The 17,379-nt window shown below is 40.7% G+C and overlaps 1 long non-coding RNA gene across 1 annotated transcript; it reads right to left on the bottom strand.

Annotated features, from left to right (window-relative positions):
• Positions 1-5,275: 5,275 nt before the first annotated feature.
• Positions 5,276-16,882, bottom strand: LOC125620358. The gene is made up of 2 exons (XR_007351962.1): positions 16,393-16,882; positions 5,276-8,627 (listed from the first exon to the last, which is right to left on the bottom strand). It is a non-coding gene; the product is annotated as an uncharacterized LOC125620358 (long non-coding RNA).
• Positions 16,883-17,379: the final 497 nt, after the last annotated feature.

Genomic DNA, 17,379 nt, shown 5'->3' with positions numbered 1-17,379 from the left:
TATTAATATATCTTTGAGAATTTTTGCTGTAATGCCATATTCGTGGGTGCTGGGAGCCATTAGCCAAGTAGGTATGACAATTTCCTTGCCAGCGTACCCCATGTTGCTGACATTTTGCAGTGACATTGAATGTAGTTGACCTTGCTCAAGGACCAGGGCGGATTAGGGTGTTCCCGGTTTAACATAATCGGGTTTAGGGCGTTCCCAGTTTAGGTTCCAGGTTTAAGGTTTAAGATTATTCCTGCTGGGAATAGGGCGTATCCTGCTGCCTAAGTTCCCCTTGAGTTCTCACGGGATTCAGACAGTATATTTTGGGAGACAGAAGCCCAGTGGAGGGGAATTTGGGAGAGAACGTGGATTTTGGGCAGAGAACGTGGATTTCCCCAGAACGTGTTTGTAGACGGCTGGTGTGAGTTCGGGAATAAAGAGTTGCTGTTTGAATCTACAAGCTGTGTGGTGGCTCGTGATTTTGTGCCCAGCCAGACTGCGGCACGTGGGACCCCAATAGACACCAAGGAACCGAATCTGATGCAATCACACAAGAGTCTTTTTTTTTTTTTTTATAGAGAGAGAGAATTTCTTAATATTTGTTTCTTAGTTTTTTTTTTTTTTTTTTTGGCGGACACAACATCTTTGTTTGTATGTGGTGCTGAGGATCGAACTCGGGCCGCACGCATGCCAGGAGAGCGCGCTTACCGCTTGAGCCACATCCCCAGCCCCACACAAGAGTCTTTATTGCAAGCCCAAGCCTAGATTCACAACTGTTTCGGATGCAGCAGTCCCTAGGAGTGAGTCCTGGCCCTCAGTTCAGTGAGGATTATAGGTTTTGGGGGAAACTTTATGCATCACAACATCACACAGCAAATCATTTCATACCACAGGAAAATTAAACAACTCTTAATATTGATTAGCACATTCACTGGTAGGAACAAGTTGGGTAAGGGTGATTGGTTAGTTCTAGAGGTGGATACATTTGAACTGATTGGTTTAAGCCACGAGGGGTTGCAAGAGTGTGTATGCTAAACTTGCAGGGTTGCCTAATCATGTTACCAATCACCGAAACTACTGGGAGGGTCACCTGGCATTTCAGATATTTTCCCTGTCTCATGCTGATTGGTGGTTGCTAGGGGGTTGCTGTGGGTCCTCAACTAGGGTAACTGAGTCAGGGTCACCTGGTGCTGCAGATCTCTCCAGTTAAATAACTCAGCAGGGTGGGTATGTGCCTAGGAGAGCTCTGTGGGTTTTTCCTAGGACAAAGGTCACACCCCCTCCCTCTGGACAGGCCTTGAGGTAGAAGCTGGTTTCTCAAAAATGGAGTCACATCAGTTTCTCATTGCCTTCCCACCGGACCTAAACCTCAGTTTTATGGGTTGAATATGTGGTATCCCTGAAAAGCTCATGTGTGAGATAGCAAGATGTTCAGAGGAGATGATTACTATAAATCCCTTAACCTAAACTGATGTGGATTAATTGGGTAGTAACTATAGGCAGGTAAAGTGTGAGTGGAGGAAACGGGTCACTGGGGGCATGCCTTTGGGGGTTTATATTTTGTCCCTGGTGAGCAAAGCTTCTGCTTCCTGACTGTCATGTCCTGAACTGCTTTCCTCCACCATGCCCTTGGGCCACTGCCTCACTGTGGGCCCAGAGCTATGGAGTCAACTGACCATGGACTGAACCTCTAAAACCATGAGACAAAATAAACTGGGGTTGTAGCTCAGTGGTAGAGCGCTTGCCTAGCATATGTGAGGCTCTGGGTTCAATCCCCCGCACCACATAAAACTAAATAAACAAATAAAGTATTGTGTCCATCTACAACTAAAAACAAAACACTGCTGGGGTTACACATGTAGCTGAGTGGTAGAGCACTTGCTTAGCTTGTAAGAGGCCCTGGATTCAATTCCCAGAACCACATACATGTGTGCACATACACACATACATATACAAGCAAATAAATAAATAAATAAAATACTGCTGTATTATGAAGAAAGGGGTCAGCAAACATAGCCTGGATCCTCTCCTCTCCTAGGTTTGCTGTCCATAGACACTGCTAGTTGATCCCAGGAAGATGTAGATAGGTGGTTGCAACTCTCCTTCCTGCAGACCCTAGATGTGGCCTTGAAAATCTCAGCAAAGTACTCTAAGCAGCTATCTGCAGCTGAATTTGAGATATTCCTGAAGATACTAATTTCAAAGTGGGAAAACACACACACCCCTACCTCAAGCAATGGGAGTTAAAATAATTCCTTTGTAATTTTGTTTTCGAAGATACTAGCAGAAAATGAAAATGAATTTTCCACTAGCTAATTTGGGACAGTTGTATCCTTTTCCCCACCATATCCCCCTCCCCCTCCATACAGTCTTGCTGTGTTGCCCAGGTTGGCCTCGGTCTCCTGGGGCTCAAGGAATCCTCCTGTCTCAGCCTTCCAAGTAGTTGGTGTTACAGGTGTAGGCCACATCTGACAATTTCCTGCTCTTTAGCATCACATATCTCATAATCTCTTGGAAAATAAAAGTAAAGTAATAGTCCAAATGCATTAACCAAGATGTAATCAGCTTACTTTATCCCATTTCAATTATGTGAATCTTTTTTGTATTTTAATTAAGTTTGGGGTATTACATACCCAAAACACTTTCAAGCAATTTAAAGAACCCAGCTGAAAATGTTTCAGGCACCTTTTTCTGTTTGTTTTTTAGTTGTAGACGGATACCTTTATTTTTATGTGGTGTTGAGGATGGAAGCCAGTGCCTCACTCTGCAAGGGCAGATTGAACCCAGGGCTTTGTGCATGTGAGGCACCAACTGAGTTATATCCTCAGCCCAGGCACACATTCTTAAAGAACTTGGCATTCTTTTTAATGAGAATGCTGTAGAGAATCATCATGTATTAGATATGGGGGGAAAACCCACAATGTGGGTGGGCTTCTGTTGTCTTTCTTGCCCTGATTTATTTTAATGAAGAATTCATTCCAGGCATGGTGGCAAACACCTGTAATCCCAGTGATTCAGGTATCTAAAGTAGGAGGATCTCAAGCTCCAGGCCAGCCTTGGCAAATTAATAAGATCAGCTCAAAATTTTCAAAAGGAGCCGGGATGTAGCTCAGTGGTAGACTGCCCTTGGGTTCAATGCCCAGTACCAAATAACAATAATAATTCAGGAAGTAAGTAAGAGATGAACTTGATTGGTAATGGTTAATATGATTGAAGAGGGTAGATAGTGTAAACATAGATGCAGCTGTAAGAATGCATGCTTCAGAAAAGAAATCAATCCATTTAAAATGGTATAGATAATTTGTCATAGTTATAATTGGTTGGCTTCTTTGAGAAGCTAAAAATGTATGAGGCATAATAAAACATAATCAGTGCAGCAGAAACAAGAGTGTTCCTCTGCATTGTATGATCAAGATAGAACACTCCACAGGATCTGATGGGGGCAGTTTAACGTTCCCACTGCTAAAATCTGATTTCCAAAGCATTAACTCCAAGTCAAAGTTTTGTGCAGCATAGATTTGGTCCACAGATGAATGCTTCTCACTCATGGTCAATAAGCATGTGATCTTTTACAGGACATTATTACTATTTCTAGTCTATACAGAATATTCTCGTTTTCAAATGTAAACATAATAGGAAAGCCATTGACAAGACAGCAAGCTATAGACTGCTCAGATGTTCCAAGACTGATCAGATGTTTCTTAAAACTGACTACTTAGTACCTGTATGACTTACCTCCTGAACAGCTTTGCTGATGTTGTCCTCCTTGGATTCACCATTCCATAGCAAAACTAAAAAAATGGCTGATCTCACCAGTTAATAGAAAATGAAGCATTCATGGCTTTTTGCCTCCTATACAACAAATATTCTTTCAAAAATGATGTTTGAGTACTGCAACTTCACTCTTTAGACTAACAAAAAAGGTTTTTGCCAATCCTGAAGATTGTGCTAGCTTTGGCAAGGGGAAGAATGCCAATAAGTATCTTCAACCAGATGAGAATGGAACATGTACGAAGAGCCCATCTGAACGACCTTGAAAATACTGTTCCATTTTTTGGTACTGTACCATTACATTAATTGAATGGTCCAGACCTCTCTACGAACATGCTGTACTTCAGCCTTTAGTTGGAACATAGATTTACCACACAATTGTGTATTTGACATCACAACCCCAGCCAAACAGAGCTCTGGCTTCCTTTGTTGGATATGAAATTACTTTTTCAATGACCTCCAGGTTGCATAGATTTAGCTGTAAATAAAATCAGTTTCCTCATTATGTGATTAGTTTCTAAGAATTCTACACTTACATACATAATGAATATTTCCTGAAGATTTAGGTAGGAGGGGAGCAGAAAAATTAAGAGATGAGGCCAGGCCCAGTGGCACATGCCTGTAATCCCAGTGACTCAAGAGTCTGAGACAGGAGGATTGCCAAATACAAAGCCAACCTCAGCATTTCAGCAAGGCCTTGAACAACTTAGTGAGACCCTGTCTCAAAATAAACAATAAAAAGGGCTGGGAATGTGGCTCAATGGTTAAGCAATCCTGGGTTAAATCCCTAGTATTAAAAAAAAAAAATTGGGGAAAACCTATTTTAAAGATTAACATCACAAATATCCTTTATTCTTGGTTTGTATTTGCTCTAGAAATTTAACAATAATTCTTGACTTTCAATTCTTTTACAAGAATTCTGATTGTTATAATTTGCAATGTTCATCAACATTTCATATTGTGAATCTATTTTAAAAAATGCACATACGAGAAATCTATATTTAAATGCTGCTATAACAGGCATATGAAATAAGAATTTAGAGAATTAAAACTGTTTTACTTAAAACTACTAAAGGTACTGTTTTGTCTCAGACATTGCATGTTTATATTTTAAGAAATCACGTCACATTTAGTTGCTGTTTTGTGCATATAGATAAATAAGTATACAACTACATCTTTACTACAACTCCAAAGAGGTGGGCTGGTAGGTTGCCCAGTTTCACCAAAAAAGGCATAAGGCCATCAATACCGGGTAAGCTACTTCTCAGCCAGACCTTTGTCTTGTTCTTATTTTTAGTTAGTACTTTCATGGTTATTGTATTTAGTTTTATGTTTCACCAAATTTTAAAGCTACATTGACAGAAACCCTGGAAATGTCTAAGATCTTACAGATTAGAGAAGTTTAAATGCATAAGAACATAGCAATTACATTTTAATTGCTTACTTGAAAGAGCAGTTACTGTCACACAAAAACCACTTAAGAGTAAAAAAATGAACGAAATTTTGTTGGACCCAAAAGTGTTATTAAATTTTTATTGTAAAAATACATAATATTAAATAATATATATAACATTAAATCTGTTTTTTACGTGAACGATTCTGAGGCATTAAGCACATTCATATTGTTATATAACCATCAACATCCATCTCCAGAAATTTTTCAACATTCATCCCAAATAAATCTCTGTATTCATTAAGCACTAACTCTCAGTCCTCTTCTCCCTCCTGTCCCTGGCAACAGTCATTCTATTTTCTGGCCCTATGAATATGAATATCCTAGGAACCTCTTCTGAGTAGAGTCATATGGTATTTGTCCTTTTGTCTGGCTCATTTTACTTAATATCTTCGTGGTTCATCTACGCTGTTGTGTGTATCAGAACTTTCTTCCTTTTTAAGGCTGGATGATATTCCAATGTATGTGTGCACCACATTTTATTTATCCATTCAATCAAGGGACACCTGGATTGCTATTTTTTGACTACTGTGAATAATGCTGCTATGAATGTGCGTGTAAACATACCCATTATATAGTACCTCTTCCCTTTTTGGGGGTATCATGGTGTTAACATCCACTCTTCCCAATCTCAATGTGCCTAGACTAGAACACAATACATCAATCAAACACGAAACCAAAAAGGCAGTGAAATAACCCTATCTGCTTTCTCTTGCAGCACTTCTCACTCAGCATGATAAAAACCTGACATCTTAACACCTACCAACTGCCTTAGAGATGTGGAAGACCTCTAGGCCTAGGCAAGCTTGTGGACCAGAAATGGAAGCCGGCACAGCTCCGTTTGTAGAAGTATAGCAGCAATTCCAAACTACATCCACACTCAGCTCTGCAACTTCCAAAAGATGTGGGTGTGGATGCTGAGGTCAAGGTTAAGCAAGTATAAAATCAGACGAATTTTTATAAAACTAGTCACAGAAAACAGGAAGACCAGGGAAGGTGGTGAAATTCCCACTAAGGCCAACAACTGCACAACACATTAGTCCCTGAAGCACTTTTTCCACCTGCTAAAACACTAAAAATCAGGAGAGTTTTAAATTACTTGAGAATTCACCAGTCCCAGAATTCTCTTCCTAGGAGTTCTTCCAGAACTTCTGTCATAAATTCCTTCTCTGTTTGAGAGAGAAAACTCTTAAGGAATTTTAGGAGCAGCAGTGTAATACACAACTGGGCAGAACCGTGTGTGTGTGTGTGTGTGTGTGTGTGTGTGTGTCTGTGTGTGTTGAGGGGGGTAATGGGAATTGAATACCCAGGCCTTGTGCACACTAGGCAAGCTACATCCCCCACTTTTTTTTTTTTTTAATTAAAGATAGGGTTTCCCTAAGTCACCCAGGCTGGCCTAGAACTTGTGATCCTCTCCTGTCTCAGCCTCCCAAGTACTTGGGATTACAGGTGGGTGCTACACCCCTCTATTAATAAAAACATAGCTGAGTTTATGGCTTAAAGAAGTTTTGAAGTGGGCATGGTGATGCATGCCTATAATCCTAGTGACTCAGAAGCAGAAGCATGAGGATCACAAGTTCAAGTCCAGCTTCAGCAACTTAGCAAGGCCCCAACTTGAAATATAAAGGGCTGGAGATGGGCTCAGTGGTTAGGAACCCCTTGGTTAAAGCCATGCTACCAAAAAAAAAAAAAGTTTTGAGAGGTTATGTGAAGGTACTGAGTGCTCCAATGTGCTCAGAGTGTTTGTACAACAGTTCAGAGCCAAGCAGTTATGGCTCAAGGGGTCACCACCAGGAAAGGCTGCTATTTGAGTGGAAAGGAGAGAGGTTAGAGAACTGTGAACCTAAAGAGGAACAGTGACCAGGATGGTGAAGACTAGAACAATGGACAACAGGGATTGCTCCCTACAGATCCCCTTTCGTCCTCAGACCATTCCAGTGGAGGACTTGATAATACAACTGCCAGTATCTGAGACACTGAAGAGGTGGTCTCAACTAGTGGGTAAAGGTCCACTGTATATTATAGTCACATGTATGCTCTTGCCTTCCCTGGCTCTTGCGTCCCAGGTATAGGTAGTTTCAAATAGGGCCTGTCCTCAGCAGGCCCTGCCTCAGTACTCAAGCTCAGTGCTCTAGGTTCTTTCACAGATCAGCCAGCCATCTACAGGGTGCTAAGACTCCTACTAGATAGACACCAGCCTAGAAGAGGCAATAGGTTCCTGCTCAGACTTGAGCCTAAAATATGTTACATGAAATTACATGCAGTGGACTGTGATCCAACATAAAGTCATGTACTTTGATATGCATTCATTGGTATTTCATATGTAGAGTGCTTTTAGGAGTCTGTAGAAAGAGGGATCACTGGCAGAAGGAATGTGAGAATGGAGATTTTCTAACAACCCCACCCTCTACCCCCAGAAGTATTCTCTAGACTAGGATGCAGGTTAAAGATGCCTGGTTTGCTAAATTTCCTAGGCCTTCCTACAAATATACTGACTTGGTATGTATAGTTTCATATCCCTGAAATCAATGTGTGTCAGGTATTGCAGTAGAGTAGTCCTTGTTCACCTGATGGAAATAAAATAATTTATATTTTATTTTTATCTAAAAATATTGCAATATTTTTTGATAAAATATTGCAATATTGTCATTCAATGAATGTTTTCTCAATCAGAGGAGATTCTAAACATCTTGAAAGGAACATGACAGCCTGCCATCCATTCCTTAAACACAACAATGAATTTTACTCATGCAGTAATTATCAATACGGTTCGACATGTAGAGCTTTCCTTCTGCCTAGGACAAATTTCATTTTGAACATTTAATAGTGTAGTGCCAATTGTCAGCCTATCCTAATCAGGTTACCCTTCACAATTATAAAATGGCACAAATTTCTCTGAATACCACTCGAGAAAATATAATTCATATTTAGTATTTCCTAATATCAAAATCTCCTAAAGATTCAAAGGTTCCAAAAATCTTATACACGTTTTGCTCAGCACCACAATATCTGTGCTGCCATGCGAACTACCACATCGTGGTTTTCCTTTCACATTATGAAACAAAGCAGAGAGATGGGGTAACCTTCTCTATGGCTTAGGAGAAACAAATGAAGGAATGGTGCATCCCACTCTTCTTTCACCATCTGTCTTTCTTCCTGAGCACGAGGAGGCTCCTCGGGTGGAAGGCAAGATGGCTGCCATCCTTCAGTTATCACAGTACTGTACCTTTAGAATGGACAGCATCAGCACTGTGATAACTGAGCCAGGGCAGCCTGTCAGTCACTGTACTGGTCAGCAGTGTTCTTGCTGGGCAGCTGCATTACTCCCTCAAAGACTCCCCACGAAGTGAAGGATTAAAAGATCCCCTTCTGGTTGAAGACGTGAGGTGGGGGTTGGAGTCCAACAGTGGTGAGGCTGAAATATTAAAAGGCCCAGTTGAATTACATTAGAATGAGAGGTGAACATGTGATTTATACATATTAATGAGGATGAACAACCATGTGATTAGGCTTTCACAATGATAACACATCAAGTAAGCAGTAAGCTTCCCAGTGATGTCTCCTCCATGCATGTACTCAAGACTCCAGCTCCCTGACTTCAGTCATGCCATAAATATTTACTGATGCACTATTATTTTCCAAGACCTCTTCAGGATGTTTAGGTAGATAAATGAAACATGGTTCTTGCTCCTAAACATGGCAATAATGCTTTATCTCTTCCTAACACTCAATAAAACTTCTGTTTTCTCATTTGACTTCCACAAGAACCCTACAGGGTTAACAATGAATTATTCATTAACTCATCCAAAAAGGATTATGGAAATAGCTAAGATATCATTACCGCCCTTTTCACAGATACAAAAATGACTAAAATTATGGCAAACCATAGTAGGCCCAAATCCATGGTCAAAGATGGAACTCTTTGCTTTTGTCTCTCATCCACCCTAGCTCTCCTACTCAACCAACAGGATGTTCAGTTTATACCATTTATCCAAACATAAGGATTTCTGAAAATGTCTACTTTCTGCTGATGAGTATTAGTTCTCATTAACTCAAGTCATGAAGCAGGAACTAGTGCAGTTTTATGATTTAAGAAGAAATTCAAGCCTGGCATGTGAAGCATGCCTGTTAATCCCAGCAGATTGGGAGGCTGAGGCAGGAGGACTGCAGGCTCAAAGCCAGCCTCAGCAAGGCTATAAGCAACCTAGTGAGATCCTGTCTCAAAAAAAAAAAAAAAAAGCAAGATCCTCCTTTCATAGCTAGGAACATACTCAAGTTGATGACATTGGTAGATAGTATTTAGCACACCTGGGGATGTTTTTCACTATAGTTTATGCAATTATACAGTTATAGGGGTACAAGAATAAGTGGACAGTCTTTGGAATGCCTTTTTTCCCCTTATTTTAAAAAAAAATTTTATAAAAAAAGTTTTTATAAAAAATGCTTTACCACTGAGCTACAACACCAGCCCCTGGAATGCCTTTTTGAAAAATCAACATACATGCCGGGCACAGTGGCACATGCCTATAATCCCAATGATTCAGGAGGCTGAGGCAGGAGAATCACAAGTTCAAAGCCAGCCTCAGTAATGGCGAGGCACTAAGCAACTCAGTGAGACCCTGTCTCTAAAAAAAAGCTACAAAATAGTGCTGGGAATGTAGCTCAGTGGTTAAGTGCCCCTGAGTTCAATCCCGGGTACCCCCCCTCCCAAATCAACATACTATCTTTGAAATTATCTGTATCTTTGACTTATACCCTGAAATCATTTCAATGATGATTCTTACTTTTGATAAAAGGTACAAAAAGACTCTGAAATTGGAATCCAAGAGTCAGAATATCAACTTATTAAAACCATGATTCACCCAGGGTTTTTCCACGTCAGTCATAAGGTCTCAAGTTATTTCAGTATGAGTGGAACTTGACAGATATTTGAAAAATAATTATGTTTTCAATTAGACACTTGCTCAATTTCAAAGACTCATTATATGCAAATTAGATATTAGCACTGTACTTCAAATAAGTCAGATAGATGAATCAGTTCTGCAGTTCAGCAGAAGTCAGAAAAGAGTACAGTCAATCTAGTTCAACTATTAACTGTATGTACCATGAAATTGACCTGATCTTCACAAAAGTGATATCGAATAAAATAATCCACCTCCACACAAATTAAAAACAATATTCTCTAAAGTGCAAAAATATCTAAATGTTAAGGAGGTCATCATCTAGGTCGCAGCCAACTGATGTAATGCAGAGTTGAAACACGAGAGGGCAATGAAGATTTAAAAAAACACCACGACAGGCTAGATCTCACAACCTAAGTAAGGTTCCTGGAAATTGCTGCGTATTTTCACCCAAATTATAAACATCTGTTAGGTGAACCAAGACACTGCAACTGTTAGAATGAAATTTTAGTTTTTGATTCATCAAGAAGGATAAAAAGATTATCACCTAATGTTTCCTGACCATAAATTCTGTCGGCTTTATAAAAGACACAGTACCCACTTACCCTGAAATACTGGATGCTGGAGAAGTATGGAAACAAATACCCTTGAGATACTTACTAGCTGTGAGACAGCGCTTTGCTGAGATTGAGTATTAGTGCAAGTGGATTTCTAAATACGAAAGACAAAAGGTGAACTGAATGTGTAATAAGCTGAAAAGCTGAAATTCGCTCCATTAAGCCATTGCCCTAAATCACACAACTACTGAACATTTTTGGTAAAATAAAAGATATTTCCTTTTTTAAATTATTTTTTCCTCTCATTTTTTCCTACTGATAGCCCCTCCAAAAAAAAATTGGTAAAAAAAAAAAAAAGGCCAAGCATTGATAATGATAAGAAGCAAACTGTCATTATTCTGTTAATACTTAAATTTACATTCCCTTAGACTAATTCAAAAGCAGCTTCAGAGGAATAAAAATATATTTCCCAAATATTTTTAAATAATAATAAATGCTTCAAAAGTGTAGTTTTGTTTCTTTTGGGACATTACTCTTTGTAAATGTACATTTTTGAAAAACAAAACCTAACAGAAACATTTCTTTTTCTATATACTTTTTTATAAGAATTTTTTTCATTAAAAACAAGTTGCCACAGGTACTCAGGCTATAGTAAGAAAGCACCCTGTAAAGTAAGGGGAGGAGAAAGCAGTGATGCCAAATACTTTCCTCCAAAGAACAAACTGATTTTAAATGCAGATCTTCTAAGAAAAATGATAAAATAGAGCCATTTCTTCATGATGCATGCCCCAAATACTAGCTTGAAAAGCAAGTACTTCTGTACCATTGATAATACCAAAGAACTTGCTTCTTTGGTGGAATACAAATGTATATTCAAAACACACATGACATTCTTAGACAAACTGAAAATGAACATATGATTCTAAACCTTTAAACATCAATTATATATTCAATAATTAGAAATACTGTGAAACAAGTTGCTGGAATGTCAAAGTATTTTAAAACTATAGCTATTTAAATCCACTGTTCTTTTAACTAAAGGGAGATTTTTCCCCCCCATTTGAAAACCATAACCCAATTTAATGACAAATCATAAATGTACAAATGTGACCACACTGTGATGCTGTAAAAATGTACTGTAAGCAAAAGATGCTCAAATGTTAACTTCTCGGTCAGGTAAGGTGGTGCACGCCTGTAATCCCAGCAGTTCAGAAGGCTGAGGCAGGAGGATTGCACATCTGAGACCAGCTTCAGAAATTTAGTGAGGCACTAAACAACTCAGGAGACACTGTCTCAAAATAAAATATAAAAGGCCTGGGAAGACGGCTCAGGAGTTAAGAGATGGAATCCTGGATTCCATCTCCCGGTTATACAAAATAAAAACAAAACAAAGGTCAACCTCTGCTTTGTCAGAAGTATACAGCATGTATACCTGCATTTTACTGCAAACTTTGCTATATAATAGTTTATTTTAAATTTGTGCCAAAAATTTGTGGGAAACCTAGAACGAAGAGGTTACAGATTTTTTTTTTTTGGATACAGGGTCTAAGTTGCTTAGCTTTGCTAAATTGCTGAGGTTTGCTTTGGACTTGCGATCCTCCTGCCTTAGCTTCCCTAGCCACTGGGATTACAGGCCACCATGCCTGGCTCAGATTGTTTTCTAGTTTAAGGAGAATGAAATTGGTTAAGTAGCAAGGAAAAGTCAAAGATCACTGCCCTGTGCAAAGTCACGTCCAATCTTCAAGAGGAGCATTAACTAGGAGTGATTACAGAATGGTGTCACTGTTTTACCTGCTTCATACGTTGGCCTCTAAACAGTCTCAGGCTATAAACCTTAGCAGCCATATGGACAAAAACACTGTTGCAGTAACACACAGAGAGAAATGACCTTTCTTCTCTTATGCTGACTGGGATTTTGGTCCAGAGGGATCCAGGGGACTAAAAATTTACAAATAAATGAACTAGTTCATATATTCTATTTTATGGGCCTTTTCCGAAACTTCATACATGAAATTCAGCATAAGTGTTTTTTAGTCTGTCTACTCCATGTTTATTTAGCCTTCTGATGTTGCTCTAGTATGCACTCTCCCCACCTCCCAGACTTTGGATTTTACAGTTTGCTCACGAGTCAGTTTTATTCTGAGTTCACCTCTGTATTGTACCCTTTTAGAATAACTGGTCAAAAATACACCAGTTAACCTCAAAACAGTCTCATTAATCGTGCCTAAAAAACTATGATGTCCTCATTACGATTGCACTGCCATTTAAAAATGCTGGATCTTAGGTTTTCAGATTCCCTTAATGGATAGCTAAAGGGGACAATACTAAAGACTTGCCGCTGACCTCCAATTCTAGAGCTGCAGGCCGTTCCAGAAACACAATTACACTCCACTTTTCTGCAGAATCCACCATTCTCACAGCTTCTACTCCTCCATGTGTAAAATAAACACATTTATACTTGTAACACACCACAGGGCACTGCGCATACCAAGTGCTGTGCTGTACACTTCGGCACTGTTTATGTCTTGCTTCCTGAAGTCAACAGCCCTCTTCCTAAAGTCAGAACCTGTTTTCTTCATGTCCCTTCAAACACTCTCAGACATTTGCACAAAGTACAAGCTCAACAAATATTTGACTAATTGATTAGCCTCTTCATTTTTTTTTCAGGAACCCTCTAAATCAGATTATCAACAAAAGCATGTTTAATTCCAGTCTGTACGATCCTACAAGGTACTTGACCATTTGTCATCTATAAAATGAGGGGATAGTAGCAAAAGGCCTTTAAATCCCCTCCAGTGCATTACTGAATCTCATTAGACAAAACAAAACCCCAAAGACAGTACTATCGCCATTCATGTGTTTTTTGGAGGAAAGTAGCCAGCTACACTGTGAGTCTAATTACTACTGGTAGAGCCCTGATGTGGGGGGCAGAAAGTAACTGAAGGAAAAAATTAAATAGAAAGTAAATGAAGGTAATGGATGAGTAGCATCATTAAAACCCCAACAGGTGTCACAACTGTTTTCTGATGTATTTTGTTATGCCCAGGAGCCTTTTACAAAAGCAGCTATGGCCAGGTATATGGGTATTCAAAATTTCCTACTGATACCCCTGATAGCCCCTCCAAAGGGGTTAGCAGGTTCTAGAAAACCTTCAAATTTTTTATTGCCCTCCCTTAGTAGGATACAGCTCCTAAAAGAAATCTACCAAGCAGTAACCAGGAGGTCTCATACAGTAATACTTTAATTCTCTTGAAAATCCCAAATCTTTACATGGAATATAGCAGTAGAAAGTAGGTAGCTGACAAATATGAAGTAATATTTCACACAATCACCTCTTTTGAAATTAAACCATGGACAAAAAGGAATAATACTGTAGACCAGAGTTGTCCAAAAGAAGTATAACATAACACACTGTATACACATATTGAAATATCACATTGTATGTCCAAGTGCTATGTGTTGAATAAAAATATATATTTTTAAAAAAGCATAATATAAGCTACATATGTAATTTTAAGTTTCCTGGAAGCCACTTTTAAAAAGGCTAAAAAAAAAATCAGTAGGTGAAATTAACTTTATTTAAATTTAACTTTATATATGCAAAACATTATCTAAACATGTAATCAATATAAAAATTATTAATGAGCTATTTTACTTTTTTTTTTGTTGTTGTTACTGAGTCTTTGAAATCTGGAGTGTATTTTATTTTTACAGCCCAATTCCCAATTCCAATGCTAAATTTTCAAGAAGTACTTAATCTGTGTTTATATTTCTTAATATTTAGTTTAATTGGATATACATATCTAATATATCTCCAAACATATTTAAGTATTCCGATAACTGATAGTGTGAATTTTGAAAATTAAATAAAACTAAGAACTCAGCTCATCTTCTCAGCCATTTCAGGAGGCTGACTAGATGCACATGTGGCTAGCAGCTACCCTATTAATGCAGGTAAAGGCAATCCTGTCTCTAGTACCTTGATTCTTTTAAACCTCAATCAAAACAAAAGATGTTGCTCATCAACCAGCAAGTCCTTCTACAGTATCTACCAGGCACTCAACTTATGTCAAGTGCTTTCTGCCCCACTTCCAATCCTTTAAGTCGTCAGTACTTCAGTGACTGATCATTTACTAGGCAGTCCTCCCCAGACAATTTTGGGAAGGGCTGCTTAGTAAAGAGAGAAAGGCTCATTTTGATTTAAGGACATAAAAAGAGACACTGAGATTCAAAGACTCTACAAGGCAAAGGTAGAAAATCCCGACACTGTTACTCCTTTGTCTGGGATGTTTGTCACCCTGCAAAAGTTACTTTGCGGTCATTGTTTATAATGAGCCTCTCAACTTACATAGAGCAGCTGTCACTGATCCTCAGAGTCTCTGCCTTCTTCAAGTGCCCCCTCCTAACTTCCCCAACCACCTTTGTATCTATACACACAGTAGAGCACATTCCAGGAGCCCCTCTTTAACTAATTCTGAAAAGTGCTTGTTCTTGTTGACATACTGAAACACATGAATAATTCAATAAATAAATCTCAAACCAAACTATTAATCATTCATTGTTCTGGGTACCTGAATCTATCTTGAGAAAAGCTTTTCTGAAATACCTGGAAAGTATCTTCCCTCTCTTCCCCAAAGGAACCAATTACAAACATCACAGCTTTCTCTACCTTCTCACTCCCCCTGTCAAAGTTCACTATGTTCCTCCTGCAGCTGATTTAAAAGTTGATCTTTTAAAGGAGCTGGATTCCTAAGGTAGTTCTATTTTGGGCCTTCTTCCTGTTCTGAAGCTAAAGTTGGAAGGGCTTAGGTGGTGATGTCATGGAAGGGAGACTGTTAGCTGTTACAGAAGGGTCTTCCCTGGCAATGCAGGGGACACTCTGGGGCATCTTTCTCCCCTCCTTCCCTGTGGAGTTCCAGCTATTCATTAGCCAAGAAGAAAACAAGTTCAAATAAGCGTGCAAACATTTACTTATTTTACATGCTGAATATGTCACAAATGAAAGGAGAAAAATGTCTCCTTCTAGAGAATAAGGGTGACCATCTCTTTCTCTACCCATCTTCTTCCCCCAATAATCTATGAAGGGCCAGGGGCAAAAGGGGTAGTAGAATAACACAGTTATAACAGAATAACACGCTGGTAAGAATAACACAGGGATTATATATCTAGGAGGCTTGAAGAGGGAAATACTGTTATGATATTCCAGACAGAAACCCTTGAGTCCCTTCTCTTCCCTTGTTTCCTCCTCCCTTTGGAATGGTTAGACTTGGGGCTGGGTGTGCCGTCTGCTTGGGAGGCGTGTTTGGCTCTGGAAAACCAAAAGGGGCCAGGGTGCCGCCCAGGGGAAAAAAAAGCCAGAAGACAGGCTGCTTAGGCCTGCTTCTGAGCTAAGTTTAGGAGAAGGGTAGAGGGGACTGCAAGATGTGAGCAGATTTCGATTGGAAGACCCACTGGGGAATAAAACACAGCACACTGGGCCGAAGGGGGCCACCTCTCCTTTTCACAACCTAAGCCCAGCCGTTGGTTGCCAGTGGTAGGGTACAGGGGTGAAGGAAGAGAAAAATCCCGACACAACTGTGGACCACAACTTGCCAGGAGGTTGAAGACAGATGTGCTGAACGCAATCAGCAGGTGAAGGGAGCGCTTTCTGCCAATTCTCGGGTGTTGGGGTTCTAGCTAAGAGACCTGGAGCTACTGGGGATTCCCTGGTTTCTCAGCTCACCTCGTCTCCAAAGCGGATAGAAGCATAGGTGTGGTTATTCTCCAGTAAGGTGGCAGCTGGCGTGCGGGCTGCGGAGTGAGGGAAAGGATTCCGCAGGGAAGGCAGTGGGGTCAGCTACGGCCAGGAGCTGGGGTATCCTCCAAGTCTCCTCCCCCTTCTTGAAAACCGACCTGGACCAGCATAAATTACAGCCACACACCCCCCTCCCCAATAATGTTTCTAATAAAAGAAACAGTCTCTCACACTAACATAAAAAACTGGAGCCCTGATTGATGGAAATAAACAGGTGAGCCCAGAGAGAAGCGGGAAAAGACTAGGAATGGGAGAAAGAAGGGGGGAGGCGGTCCCGAACGTGCGGAGAAAACGAGGCTTCCCCGCTCTCCCTCCACACTCCCTTCCTTCTGGCTCAAGAGAATCTGCGTGGCAGGGCACAAGCTAAAAATGCCACTCTGACAGACACTCCCGCCCCACACACCCGCTCTCATTCTCCCCGCCTACCCCAGGGTCCAGCGTCCCGGCCTCATGGTAGCGCTTGGTCCCCTAGTCACACTCGCCGCGCCGGGCTCGCCCTCACCCCGGACCGCCGCCGCCGCGGGGACTCCGGTCTTCCTCTCTCCTCCCTCCCTCCTCCTCCTCCGCCTCCTCCGCCTCCTCCTCGCAGACTCCTCCCGCCGGATCCTTCATGTAAACAACATCCAGGCTCTATTTACAGTCGCCGCCGGACGGCGAGGAACCCACGCCAGCACCCTGGAAGAAGGCGGGGGTGGGGGAAAAGCGAGTGCGCAACATTTACACACACCCCGCCCCGCCCCTCCGTGCCGCTCCCCCCTCCAGGGCCCGGAGCCGGGCGCCGGGGGCGTCCCGCAGCCCTCCTCCAACCTGCGCTGTCCCCGACCCGGCGCGGGCCCCGGGGAAACCGCGGAAATGCCCCTGGGCGAGGCCCCCCTAGCAAAATAACGAAACAACCTAACACCAACAAACCCAGCC

This window comes from Marmota marmota, unplaced genomic scaffold (genome assembly GCF_001458135.2).
Source record: "Marmota marmota marmota unplaced genomic scaffold, marMar, whole genome shotgun sequence".
NCBI classification, from domain to species: Eukaryota; Metazoa; Chordata; class Mammalia; order Rodentia; family Sciuridae; genus Marmota; species Marmota marmota.
The sequence above is the reverse complement of the archived record's forward strand: the minus strand, read 5'-3'. Positions and strand labels throughout refer to the sequence as shown.